This window comes from Oryctolagus cuniculus, chromosome 3 (assembly GCF_964237555.1).
Source record: "Oryctolagus cuniculus chromosome 3, mOryCun1.1, whole genome shotgun sequence".
In the NCBI taxonomy this organism is placed as follows: Eukaryota; Metazoa; Chordata; class Mammalia; order Lagomorpha; family Leporidae; genus Oryctolagus; species Oryctolagus cuniculus.
The window spans coordinates 59,679,116-59,692,438 of record NC_091434.1 but is presented as its reverse complement, the minus strand read 5'-3'; the positions used below and the strand labels follow the sequence as shown (position 1 = coordinate 59,692,438).

Here is a 13,323-nt window from a genome sequence, read left to right as displayed (position 1 = left end):
GACAAATACCATATGTTCTCCCTGATCGGTGACGACTGACTGAACACCAAGAGGGAAACCTGTTGGAGTGAGGTGGACACTATGGGAAACGGTGGTATGATCAGCATAGCCCTGACTGTTAATGAACAACTTAATGCATTATCCCTCTTAGTAGTTTTATATTCTGTTCTACTTAATATGACTGGTTTAGTTCTGTAATTGATGCACAGTTATTCTTAAGTGTTGAAAATTAACTGAAATGTGATCCCTGTTGAACATGGGAGTGGGAATGGGAGAGGGAAGAGATGTATAATTTGGGACATGCTCAGGCTGACTTTCCCCAAGTGGTGGAGTTGGAAGCATACCAGGGGATTCCAATTCAATCCCATCGAGGTGGCATGTACCAATGCCATCTCACTGTTCCAGGTGATCAATTTCAGTTCACAGTTGGTCATGGTGGAGGGACTGGGAGTCAAAGGGGGCACATAGACAAGTCTAGTACCTGCTAACGCTAACCGATGGAGTAAATAAAGGGGAGAGTGATCCAACATGGGAAGTGAGATACTCAGCAGACTCATAGAATGGCAAATGTCCTAAATAGCACTCTGGCCTCAGAATCAGCCCTAAAGGCATTCGGAGCTGGCTGAAAAGCTCATGAGAGTATTTCAGGCATGGAAAGCCAAGACACTCTGGCAAAAGATCTCTGTGAGTGAGATCCCAGTGGAAAGAACAGGTCATCAAAGAAGGAGGTACCTTTCTCTAAAGGGAGGAGAGAACCTCCACTTTGACTATGACCTTGTCTAACAAGGTAAGAGTCGGAGAACTCAGAGGGCTTCCATAGCCTTGGAAACTCATGACTGGAGCATGGGGAGATTACTGATGCCATAGACAGGAGTGTCAATTGGTAAAGTCAACAACAGGAGTCACTGTGCACTTACTCCTCATGTAGGATCTCTGTCCTTAATGTGCTGTACATTGAGATTTAATGCTATAACTAGTACTCAAACAATATATTTCACTTTGTGTTTCTATGGGGGTGCAAACTGTTGAAATCCTTACTTAATGCATACTAAACTGATCCTCTGTAAAAAAAAAAAAAAAGAAAGAAATTATCAATTCCCAACTTGACTCTCACTGGGATTAAACATGACAATAGGTCTGCTCTGATTTCATCATCATTTAAAAAAAATCATCTATTATTTTTCACTTTATGTTTCTGTGTGGGAGCAAGCTGTTGAAATCCATACTTAATGTATACTAAGCTGATCTTCTGTATATTAAGATAATCGAAAATGAATCTTGATGTGAATGGAAGGGGAGAGGGAGTGGGAAAGGGGAGGGTTGTGGGTGGGAAGGATGGTATTGGGGGGAAGCTATTGTAATCCATAAGCTGTACTTTGGAAATTTATATTCATTAAATAAAAGTTAAAAATAAAAAAAATCAATGAAAAAAAAAAAGATGATTTCAAATAATTTCACTTGTGTCTCCAAAGGATTCCTTACCCTTAGGAAAAGCCCTTACCCTTAGTGAACTGCAGGAAATTAGGAAGGAGATTCACTGCATAACAATTTGTAGCTGAAAGACCTCCCTGTCCTAACAGACACATTGTGCAAGCAATGACCTAGGCTGAAAGGGTAAGTAGCAGCTGGAGCTGAAGCCTAAGCATAGTGTGTGTTTGCAGCTTATGCTTTAGCATTGCTAAGGTGAATACGAAACGGACCAGACAGCTAGAGTGCCTTCCTTCCATTTCACCTTCCTTCCTGTTTTAATTCTCCTGCTAAAGAGGAGAAATAGATGATATTTTAGGACTGTATAAGCTTCCACAATCTAGTCAATTTAGTTAAAACAGTAGATTTCCAAAGGTAGTCATTGGATTTTCTTTTAAATTGGTCCTGTGGGGGACTGAATGATTAATTTGAATATTAAAAAGATTTATGATCTTAATTATGCCCCAAGCTGGTGCCACAGGTCACATTGATTTGGCCTGGTTAATTTTTTAAAAGCACAAAAATTAAAGTGCCATTTCTAAAACTCCTTCTCTTGCTTTCTAATCTTCTAACCCAATCAGAGATAAAAATTATCTTTAAAATGAATTGTTCCCAGATTATCAAATATGGGCTTGAATGATAATAACATATTGAAACAAAGACTGAGTACGTTAGAAAGAGAAGGGATAGTTGATCAGCAGAGAAAAATAAAGGCCAGAGAGTCATGCCTTGGCACTGCGCGTTCTTAGAGAGGGAATCCTGGCTCATGGACTTGTCGGAAGTCTTGGCAGCAAAATCTCCATTCTCAGTGAAGCTTCCTTAGCCAGACACCATTGAACAATCAGACAATTAATTCTCTTAATTTTCAAATTCCATGTTCATGGAACAAACTTCTCATTACATTTTGGCTTCCTCATAGGGAAAGAAGTCACTGAATAAAGGATATATTCAGCAGAATGGCCATATCTAACTGAGCTTTGAGAACACACATTTAAAAAATTAATAGAAAAAAACACATTGGAAAATGGTAAAATTAAATGAAGACAATGCCATTCTCAATTCAAGTTCTTACAAAGGCAGTAAAGTAAAAAAAAATCTGTTTAAAAAGATTTATTTGTTTATTTGAAAGGCAGAGCTACAGAGAGAGACACACACAGAGAGAACTTCCATCTGTTGGTTCACTCCCCAGATGGCCACAACAGCCAGGGCTGGGCCAGACTGAAGCCAGGAGCTTCATCCAAGTGTCACACATGAGTGCAAGGGCCCAAGCACTTGGGCCGTCCTCCACTGCTTTCCCAGGCACATTTCCCAGGAGCTCAATTAGAAGTGGAGCAGCCGAGACACAAACCAAGGTCCATATGGCAGGCCAACATCATAGATGACAACTTCCACAATTATACTGCAACACTATGCACAGAAACATTTATGTTTGATTTTTATTCTTCACTTTTAGGTAGACCTATGCTAAATGCTGGGGATACAGCAGCAAACAAAATATTCATGTTCTCTGCACTCAGTGGGTGAAATTCTGTGAAAAATTTGTTATATAGCAACAGTCAGAAAACTCGTTGTTTAGCAACAGAGGTGAGGATGAGAAAGACAATGTGTGAGGAAAGCTTGCAGTGTGGTGCTCCTGCCTTTGAAAGTCTGAACTTTCAAGTCAGGCCTCCTAGAGAAAATGATGTATTCCTGGCATATGACATCTGAGGGAAGAACAGGAATTAATTGTGGCAGAGGGTGAAGGGGAAGAGTTCAAGATTTTATCAGCAAAAATTCTGCATTGCAAATAACAGTAACCAACTGAATAACCAGCAGATTAAAAACAGACTGTTGAGAGGCCAGTGTTGTGGCATAGTGGGTAAAGCTACCTCTTGGAATGCCAGCAACACATATGGGTGCTGGTTAATTTCCTGGCTGTTATAATTCCAATCCAGCTCCCTGCTAACGGCCTGAAAAAAGCAGCAGAAGATGGTTCAAATGCTTGGGCCTCTCTACTACACATGTGGTAGACTCTGATGAAATTCCTGTCTCCTGGTTTAGGCCTGGTGCAGCCCTGGCTGCTGTGGCCACTGGGTTGTCAACTAGCAGATGGAAGATTCTCTCTCTCCACCCCCCTCCTCCCTCTGTCTCCCTCTATCTCTGTCTCTGTAACTCTGACTTTCAAGTAAATAGATTAATCTTTAAAAAAAAAACCCAACTTGTTGGAAGAATACTGAGCATTTCCCAGAATTGGTTGGGAGATTGGAAAATAGAGAATGAGAGCCAAACAAAACCTGTAAGATGATGAACACAGAACACAATCCCGACATAACCAGCTGCTTGCTTGGGATCCTGTCTATTGAGGCTCTTCCTACTTAATATTTGTACTGGGCTGAAAGTTATCTTGCACTATCACTGTATCCTTGTTTCACACACTGGGCAGAAGCATCCTGCCAAATATGGTAGCCATTCGCCCATAGATGGTTCCAGTGACCCTCAGCTCCTGATACTCATGCTCTTGTGTAGTCTTTCCACATGGTATTCACGTTGACCAATAGAATACAGCAAAAGTGGTGCTTTGTGACTTCTCAGGCCAGATCATAAGAAATATTGTCCCTCTGTCCTGCTGTCTCTTGGATCAGTTCCTTGAAAGAAATCAGTTGCCATGTTGTGAGGACTCTTAAGTAGCCCTTTGGAGAGGTCAACATGGTAGGAAATCTGGACCTCCTACCAACTGCTGGCAGCAGCAAGCCAACTTGGAAGTGTATCCTACAGTCCCAGTCAAGCTCTCCAATTCTATCTTAATTGCGACTCATGAAAGACTGGGCTTATAGTGGTGTAGGTGAATTAGTTCTGAATCCAATCCCACAAAAACTATTTGAGGCAATAAATGTTTGTTTTTTTTTAAGTTGCTAAGTTTTAGAGTAGGTGTTTTTTTGTTTTTCTTTTTTTGTGGAGTGATGAAGCTTTATTGGGGATAGGGCATCCATCAGAATGGAAGAGACAGAGAGAGAGTGCAGAACGAAAGGGACAGAGAAAGACCGTCAGGTCTTTCAGATTGGGGGAGAGCAAGGCTACATGGTTGAATGGAGAGATACACCTGGGCAGGCCAGGCAGGTGGGCAGCTCAGCAGAGAGCCAAAGGGCTGAGCACACAGTCTGGACTCCCTAGGTTTCTAAGGGAGTCTGTTTGCCCACCTCCCCCTCTCCTCCAGGACAAAGGATAGAAAGTCCTAGCAGAAGGGTTTGTTGGGTGAAAATTAGAAAATTTCGAGATTTGCTGGCACCTGGCAGCTGGGCAGAGCAGTGGGGCTTCCCTGTCGGGCAGAGCAGAAGGGCTTCCTTTAGGGCATCTGTGAAAGTTTTATTGCCCCATGTTATCAGGTCAGGTAACCCATTTGGTCCTGAGGAGAGAATTCTCCTGGGAGCTTTCCTTGGGGGAAGGGCTGGGACCACTTGGGAGGTTATCAGGGTCTGAGCTGGACTTGGAAGTGCAAGAAGCTGGGCTTCTGGAGCTTTTGCAGTAGGCGCTGGTCTTCAGGCCTTTCTCACACACACAAATAGGCTAAATTTCTGACTTGCTACTTAACGTATCCCCACTCAAGAGAGAAATACCCATAATTGTATGGTGATAAATGGCTGGAGGTCTGTCTTCCGTAGCTACTTTGGAAGCTGACAAATGGGTGTAGAGATGAATATGAGTATTTTTCTCTTGCTTTCTGTCCTATGGTGTTTGAGAGTGGCCTCAGGAAGCATTGTCCTGCTTGGTCCAGAGGGCAGGTCACTTTGTCTGATGAGGTAGGCTGGAAGCCATGTCTTTTTTTTTTTTTTTTAATATGGCGGGTAGAATTATAGATAGCGAGAGAGAGACAGAGAGAAATGTCTTCCTTCCGTTGGTTCATTCCACTAATGGCTGCCATGGCCGGCGCACTGCGCCAATCTGAAGTCAGGAGCCAGGTGCTTCCTCCCGGTATCCCATGCAGTTGCAGGGGCCCAAGCACTTGGGCCATCCTCCACTGCCTTCCCGGGCCGAAGCAGAGAGCTGGACTAGTACCTGGGGTGCTGGCGCCACAGGCAGAGGATTAGCCAATTGAGCCGGCTGGAAGCCATGTCTTAGAAGCACCTGGAGCCAGATGGCCTGTCTTCTGTTAGAGGCAGAACAAACAAGGATGTTAAAGCACAATAGTCTGCAAAGGAGCAGAAAGAATGTGCATGCTATGTCACCAAGGATTGTCACCAGGATTTCCATGACCGGATGTGATGTTAGGCCAGATATTTTAGCCTTGTCTGACCTGGTCCTGGAGTTTTCTGGCTTTGTCCAAGATAGCATAAACATGAATTTTGTATCCATTTGTTTGGCCCTACTTTTGACACTTTCTTGGGCAGCAGGTAGTAGTCTAGAGCCTGCCTGTTTGAAGGACTGAATTAACAATCTCTTTGTGAGAGCCTTAGTTATGGCATCTTTTCAATGGGTGAAAGCTGTGCTTTGTTTATTTTTTTATTTCCCTAAGGAGGGGCCTATGCTTTGGCTCCCTATTGAGAGCCTGGTTTAGAACTGTGTGATTTCCCTTTATCTAGGGATCTGTAACTTGTTAGGGAAATGCTGAGACTGCCTGAAGTTTGCAGAAGTAGGAATTTGCTGCATGGCCCTCTGGAGTTGGTTTTCTCTCTCTAGGGGTGAGGATAAGGATTAAATAATTAACTTTCTAGTGGACTGGCTATGCTATGTTTTTTCCTCTGGATACTTAGTAGCTTGTTTTGCTAGGAAGCTAAGCTAATGTACAAGACGAGAGTCTCAGTCTGGGAAAGGAAATAGACTTATAAATCACTTACATGAAATCATCTACATCTTGGATTATTTCACACCCACCTCAAGAGATAGGCCCTTTAGGTCCTCGATGAGGCTCTGTCCAAATAGGTGCAGGACTATCTAAGTTAGCTATTATTCTTTAAAGCCCTGTTTCTAGGAGCTGGCAGGAAGGGCTTTCTAAGCTTAATAATGTTTGGATGTGGGGCTGGCACTGTGGCGCAGTGGGTTAAAGCCCTGGCCTGCAGTGCTGGCATCCCACATGGACACCGGTTCTAGTCCCAGCTGCTCCTCTTCTGATCCAGCTCTCTGCTATGGCCTGGGATAGCAGTAGAAGATAGCCTAAGTCCTTGGGCCCCTGCACCCATGTGGGAGACCTGGAAGAAGCTCCTGTCTCCTGGCTTCAGATTGGTGCAGCTCCGGCCATTGCAGCCATCTGGGGAGTAAACCAGCAGATGGAAGACCTGTCTCTCTGTCTCTACCTCTCTCTGTAACTCTGCCTATCAAATAAATAAAATAAATCTTTAAAAAATAATATCTGGACAGGCTTTAAGGTCTGGCTGGGTGTGTTTGAGGTCCAGACCTATCCATGGGGTGCTGGAAGAGAATTGCAAAAGAGATGTGAATCTCCTTAAGGGAGGCATCCTTTTGACTCCCATTATGTGGCTGGACTAGGAGGAGAGCTGAATAGGAGGCTAGTACAAATAGGCAATTTATGTTTCACTGACCCTAGGCCATCCCCTAATAGCTGTGGCTAGAGTTGGAAGCTGGGCAGAGGCTGGGCAGAGTTAAAGGCTTTTTAGCCTGGGGCTTCAGGGTCTGTGGTTCTGAACCAGGAGTCCTTCGACACCCAGGGAAGTTCCATGTCCAGTGGCCTTGCTCTTGGCAGAGCTGACAGAAGCAAGTTTCTCTCACAATGGCTGCTTGCCCAATGCCCTAGCTCCTCATATCAGAAACAGGTGCCATTAGAGGTGGACTGGCCTTGTTGGGTCTCCTTGATGGCAGGTCACCTTGTAAAGTGGCCATTAATTGACCTGTTGCCTATCCTTACATTTCCCCTGCTGCTAGCTTGCTCCTTGTTCTCCTGGTCTCTAATAAAGTAGACTATGGGGAAAGCTTCTATGATGTCAGTCAAAGGGGTGCTGAACCCAACCCTGATTTTTGACAATTTCTTTATTATCATCAGGATGAGCTGGAAAGCTATGGCCATAGGCAAATTCTGACACTTAGTATTTCCCTAAGAGTTAAAACTATGCCCATGAGAAGTATGACTATTCAGGTAAGATCAGATGTGGTGACCTGTATATATATTTTGAGGTCATCAGTACAACTTCCTATATGCCCCTAAATTTAGTTTAAAAGGGGCATTCTGCCCATTTACCATGTACACAGAAAAATCAATGTAGCTGTAACATTATTTCATAGTTTAATCTCTCATTTTCTGGCTATGTTACTTGGTCCTCTATACTGTGGCCAGGCATTATTACAGAAAAGGTCAGTCATCCCTTATATAAGGTCTGGGGATCAAACCGTACATCACAGTGGAGAGTCCTGAAGAACAGTAGTAACTTCCCTTCTGGAAGAGAAAAAGGGATAAATGAGGCAGTGAGTCGGGTCTTTCTGGTTGCTTAGCGTGATTTCCTGGGCTTTCAGATTTAACAGTTTAACAGGTTTTTTTTTTTTTTTTTTTTTTTTTTTTTTTTTTTTTTTTTTTTTTTTTCATGCAGAGTTAGACAATGAGAGAGAGAGAGACAAAGAGAAAGGTCTTCCTTTTTTCCATTGGTTCACACACACCCCCCACCCCACCCCACCCCCCGCAAATGACCACTACGGCTGATGTGTTGCAGGCAGCGCACTGCGCCAATCCAAAGCCAGGAGTCAGGTGCTTCCTCCTGGTCTCCCATGCGGGTGCAGGCACAAGTACTTGGGCTATCCTCCACTGCCTTCCCGGGCCACAGCAGAGAGCTGGACTGGAAGAGGAGCAACTGGGACAGAATCCGGTACCCCAACCGGGACTAGAACACAGGGTGCCGGCGCCACAGGCAGAGGATTAGCCAAGTGAGCCATGGCGCTGGCCAACTGGTGTTTAACCAGTGCTTACTGTGTAGCCTGACTTAGAGGAGACATTGTGGCAGACGTCTCTGCCATCCTTAGGCTTCCAGATTTTTACGGTGTAGCCAGTGGGTTATGGGCCTGGGACGCCAGGTTTAACTAGTGTTACCATGTAATCCATAAGTTTATTCTAGAACTTATCACATAACTCTACAGTGAGTTTTTGGATTTCTGTAGTAAGTTTTTGGGCTTCTGGGTTTTCACCGTGTAGCCTGTGGCTATTAGTGCTTTCTTGGGCTCCTGGAACCCACATCTCTAGTTTGTGCCACATAACCATCAATAATTGTCTGTAAGTCCCTTTTGGAACACTTTGTCCCTTTTGCTGGACCTCCATTTGATCCACATTTTGAACTAGCAATGCCTGGTTATATTCAGTGTTAGCTGGATGGAGACTTTGTCAGTCCCCCTTTAAAGAATCTGGCTTCTGAGCCAGAGACTGGAGCAGCTAGAAGGAAACATGTTTATAACTGAAGTTTAGCATCACTTTACATCTTGGCTAGAGTAAGTAATTATGCAGGAATAAATAACTCATACATTTGCCTGATTCCTATTTACCAGGAAGAGAGACATCCTTTCATTTTACAGATTATTATATTAATTGGGAGAGATTACAAATGATTATTAAATTTTTAAAGAAGTTGTTTGGAAACTTCTTGGAGGCCGTACTCTGTACCAAGAACTCTTCTGAAAAATTTATAGCACTCACTCACTTAATCCTCATAGCAACTCTATGAAGTACACTGTTAATACCTGTTGTGTGCTCAATTGGGATCCTGTAGATTTCCTAAGTTGAAGTTCTAACACTCATCAGGACTGTATTTGGAGACAGAGACTGAAATAATTAAATGTTGTCAACAGGTTGGGGTCCTAATCTACTGTAACTGAAATGCCTATAAAAAGAGGAAAAGACCTTGGGGATGAATGTACATGGAATAAGGGTCACGGCCAGAAGATGACCATCCCCTTGCCAAGGAGCGGGCCTTAGGAGAAACCAAGCTTGTCAACAACTTGATCGTGGACTTCAAGCCTCTGGAACAGTGAGAAAATACATTTTTGCTGCTTAAGCCCCCAGTCTGTGGTGTTTTGTCATAGCAGCCTGAGCTAATCTGAGCCAATGCCCTAGGTGTATACAAATTATGCTGTTGTGATTTCTGCTTTGACTCTGCTGTTCATTATAATGAACACTCCACTTTGCCTTTGATGGTAAGGTTGTAGGTAAAGAAACTAAGGACAGAATAGTTACATTCTTATCCAGGGTCACCAGTAGCAGGTGAGTGCTACATTGGGGTTTTCAGCTCTGTAAATGAATCTACCATACTGCATCCCAATAAATCCAGGCTTTTAAAAGTTATGCTTATCTTACATCCTGCCTATGTTTTTAAAATTGAGATTACTGATGTAGCTTCTAAATGAGTTTTATTAGAAGTTTTAATAATTGTTTTTGTACTTTTTTAAAGATGTATTTTATTTATTTGAAAGGTAGAGTTACACACACACACACACACACAGAGAGGCTGAGAGAGAGGTCTTCCATCTGCTGGTTCGTTAAACAAATAGGTGCAACGGCTGGGGCTGGGCCAGGCAGAAGCAAGGAGCCAGGATATTATTCTGTGTCTCCCACATGAGTGCAGGGGCCCAAACACTTGGGTCATCCTCTGCTGTTTTCCCAGGCACATTAGCAGGGAGCTGGATCAGAAGTAGAGCAGCTGGGACTCAAACAGGTGCTCATATGGGATGACAGCACTGCAGGTGGCAGCTTAATTTGCTGTGCCACAACACTGGTCTACTTTTTTTTTTTAAAGATTTATTTATTTATTTGAAAGTCAGAGTTACACAGAAAGAGGAGAGGCAGAGAGAGAGAGGTCTTCCATCCGATGGTTCACTCTTCAATTGGCTTCAATGGCCAAAGCTGGACTGAAGCCAGGAGCAAAGAGCTCCTTCCAGGTCTCCCACGTGGGTGCAGGAGCCCAAGGACTTGGGGCATCTTGTACTGCTTTCCCAGGCCATAGCAGAGAGCTGGATCAGAAATGGAGCAGCCAGGTCTCAAACCAGTGCCCATATGAGATGCCGGCCTTTCAGGCCCGGGTTTTAACCTGCTGTGCCACAGTGCCAGCTCCAACACTGGTCTTTATCGGAACAAACTAAAGGATCTATTCTGAATTTCTTGGACATTTGAAAATTTTCATTTATAAATGTTTGAATCTTTGCCTGTGATTGCTGAGCTGTAAGTAATTTTTGTCTGTCATTGTGTCCTTCTTTGTCACCCTCTCAATTTTCCCGGGGCCAAAAGAGACATCTTATTAGCCAACTCTTGGTCATAGACCCAATTTCTATCTGTCAACTTAATGTGATCAAATTCATCATGTATATAGCAGGCAACTTTCAAGTATTAAGTTGAATGGAGAAAAACTTCTCAGTGCAAGAACCCATTTGTATGATCACAATCCAAATATGGTCTAAAAATGTGAACCCTTACCTTGTATTGAGACACTCAGCACAGTCTTGATTCTCCAGAACATATCCAAGTATAGAATGCCTTAGTGAAAAATTGATCTTATAAATATCAGTGTACAGAGGGTAAGATTCCCATTGCACACAGCCCAGAAACTAAGATTCTCTGTTAAGTATTGTGGTTTTCATCCCCAAAGTTAATCTCTCTGCCACTAACTTCAACTCTAACATTTTCCCTTCCCCTAACACATACCCTAAAATTACCCTTTACTGCCTTGATTATTTCAATTCCCTGCTAACTCAGCAAAACAAATGTCCTATCTTTAATAGAGCAGGTGCTCTGTTAAGATCTCTGGTATCTTCAGGTAATGTTGCTGTGGGACTGTGTTTGCATGAGGACGTGAAGAGGTAAGGAGCAGCTGTTGATCAACTGGAGGCTGCCTGCCTTGCTTTAAAGACACTCGAATGAATACAACCAAGCAAAAAAACAAAAGTCCAGAGAATACCTGTACTGACTACACAGAACATTTCCATGGACTGGATTTAATACTTTTGCTGCTCCTTCTTCACTGTTCCTCCCTCTATCCTAAGTGATTTTCCATACATTTATCCAAAAATACAAGTCTCTTTCAGAGCAGAAATTTTGGATATAATATAATTTTGGATAGTTAAACATAATGACACGTAGACATGGTGACAGAGTTGGTTCAATACTTTATCCATGATCTCAGGATTTGGAGGTCAGAAAACTGGCTCATACTGAAATCACAGCATTTTAATTTGGGATCAACTCTGCAAACCAAATCTCAACTTTATAGTTAAAATACAGCCCGGATTCTAATTCTGCATGTATTTTGCCATGTGCTCCTTGTGGGACAATTTGGGTTCCTACTATAGGACCATGGATGAGGGTCAGATTCAGTCCCAGGTGACAGAGAAGCTTAAATTAAAAGCAGAACTATAATCACAGACTGGTGGGGCCTAGCATTTTTGGCAAGTTTCTTCTTTTGCTAATTGTAACATAGCCTGTGTTTAAGACACTTGAGCACCAAATTCTATCTATTTCACATTTATGTGTAACAAAGCAGTGGAATCTTAGTGGGAAAGAGTACAAATTATGTTGGTTTATTTTTTTCAAACATTACATTTTCCATCAGATTTTGTAGCATTTCTTTATTTGGTACATTCAGAGAATGCTGTTGCTGAATAGTTTAATGCACTTAAAGCTAAATGTTGATGTGTAATGAGCAATCTGCTAAATGTTAATATAATTTATCCTTTAAAAATTGTATAAATATGACATATTGCATGCATTTAGTGCTAATCTATGTTAGACATTCATTTGGGTTGACCCGTGACCGTAATATATTATGTTCCTTGAGATATTTATCTTGTCATTTGGAAACAACATCACAATTAATGCATCACACATGATTTTAAATTACTTCTTCAACTAGAAATGTGTGAGTAATGAATTAGCTACATCTTTGAACCCCCCTGCTTATAATTTAAATAACCAGCCTTTAGCTGATGCCTGGTTGTGATCCATTAAGTAAGTAACAGAATTGAAGAACCACATTTTGTTTTTGGTGCTAGAACTATTGGGGATAATTTTTCATGTAATTTATCTGACCCTAGACTAATGCATCCAAATTCACATAATAAAAACAACCATAAGAGGGAATTTATTTATTAATATTAATAGTACAGTAAAATCATAGCTAGAGTCCATTTAAGCAAAAGGTACAAAACATCATCTTTCTTTGCTGAACTCCATTTTTAAGAGGCAAAAAACAAACAAAAAACTGATATTGCAAAAACTAAACTCGTGTCAGGGACTTAGTCCGGAGTGCATCTTTCAGGAGAGGACCACTTTCAGAAGCATCCAGTTCCTTGTGTTTTCCACAGCTCGTCACCCTTCACTTTGCCAGACTGTAAGTTCTGGAAAGACACAGAATGGAAAAACAATAAATATTTCTTGAATAAAATACCTGATAATAAACAATAGCCCTGGTGATAGATGCTGCAAATCCTGAATGGCAGCAGATTAAATAACACACAATAGCCTCCCTGTGCTTTGAAGGGATGGATATGGTATTTATATTGTAGATATTTAAGTTGGACAATGTGATGTTTTGATATACATACAATAATGAAGTGATTGCTATAGTCAAGCAAATGAATATACCCATTTCCTTATAGCATTGACTTTTTAAAAGTGTGTAGTATAACAGCCCCTGAAATCTTTTTTTCTAAGCAAATTTCCAGAAAATAATGGAATATGATTAACCATAGTCACCTTGGCATACATTAGAACTCTTGGATAAATTATTTAATTATCATCCTCTTACTGTGTGCTAGGCTTTACACTGAAGTGCATGTTAAGTATAAACTCACATTTTGATGTTAATTCCTATAAACATATAATTGGATATATAGCATATATATCTATATGTACCATATAATTAGTGTGTGTATGTGTGTTTATGAAATCTCCTTGCAAGAAGT

The 13,323-nt window shown here is 41.8% G+C and overlaps 1 long non-coding RNA gene across 1 annotated transcript in view; it reads left to right on the top strand.

Annotated features, from left to right (window-relative positions):
- Positions 1–11,473, top strand: part of LOC138848967 (uncharacterized) — a 152,534-nt gene extending 141,061 nt beyond the window's left edge. Inside the window, exon 3 of the long non-coding RNA XR_011387214.1 lies at positions 9,223–11,473. This is a non-coding gene — a long non-coding RNA (uncharacterized lncRNA). The remainder of the gene's footprint in view (positions 1–9,222) is intronic.
- Positions 11,474–13,323: the final 1,850 nt, after the last annotated feature.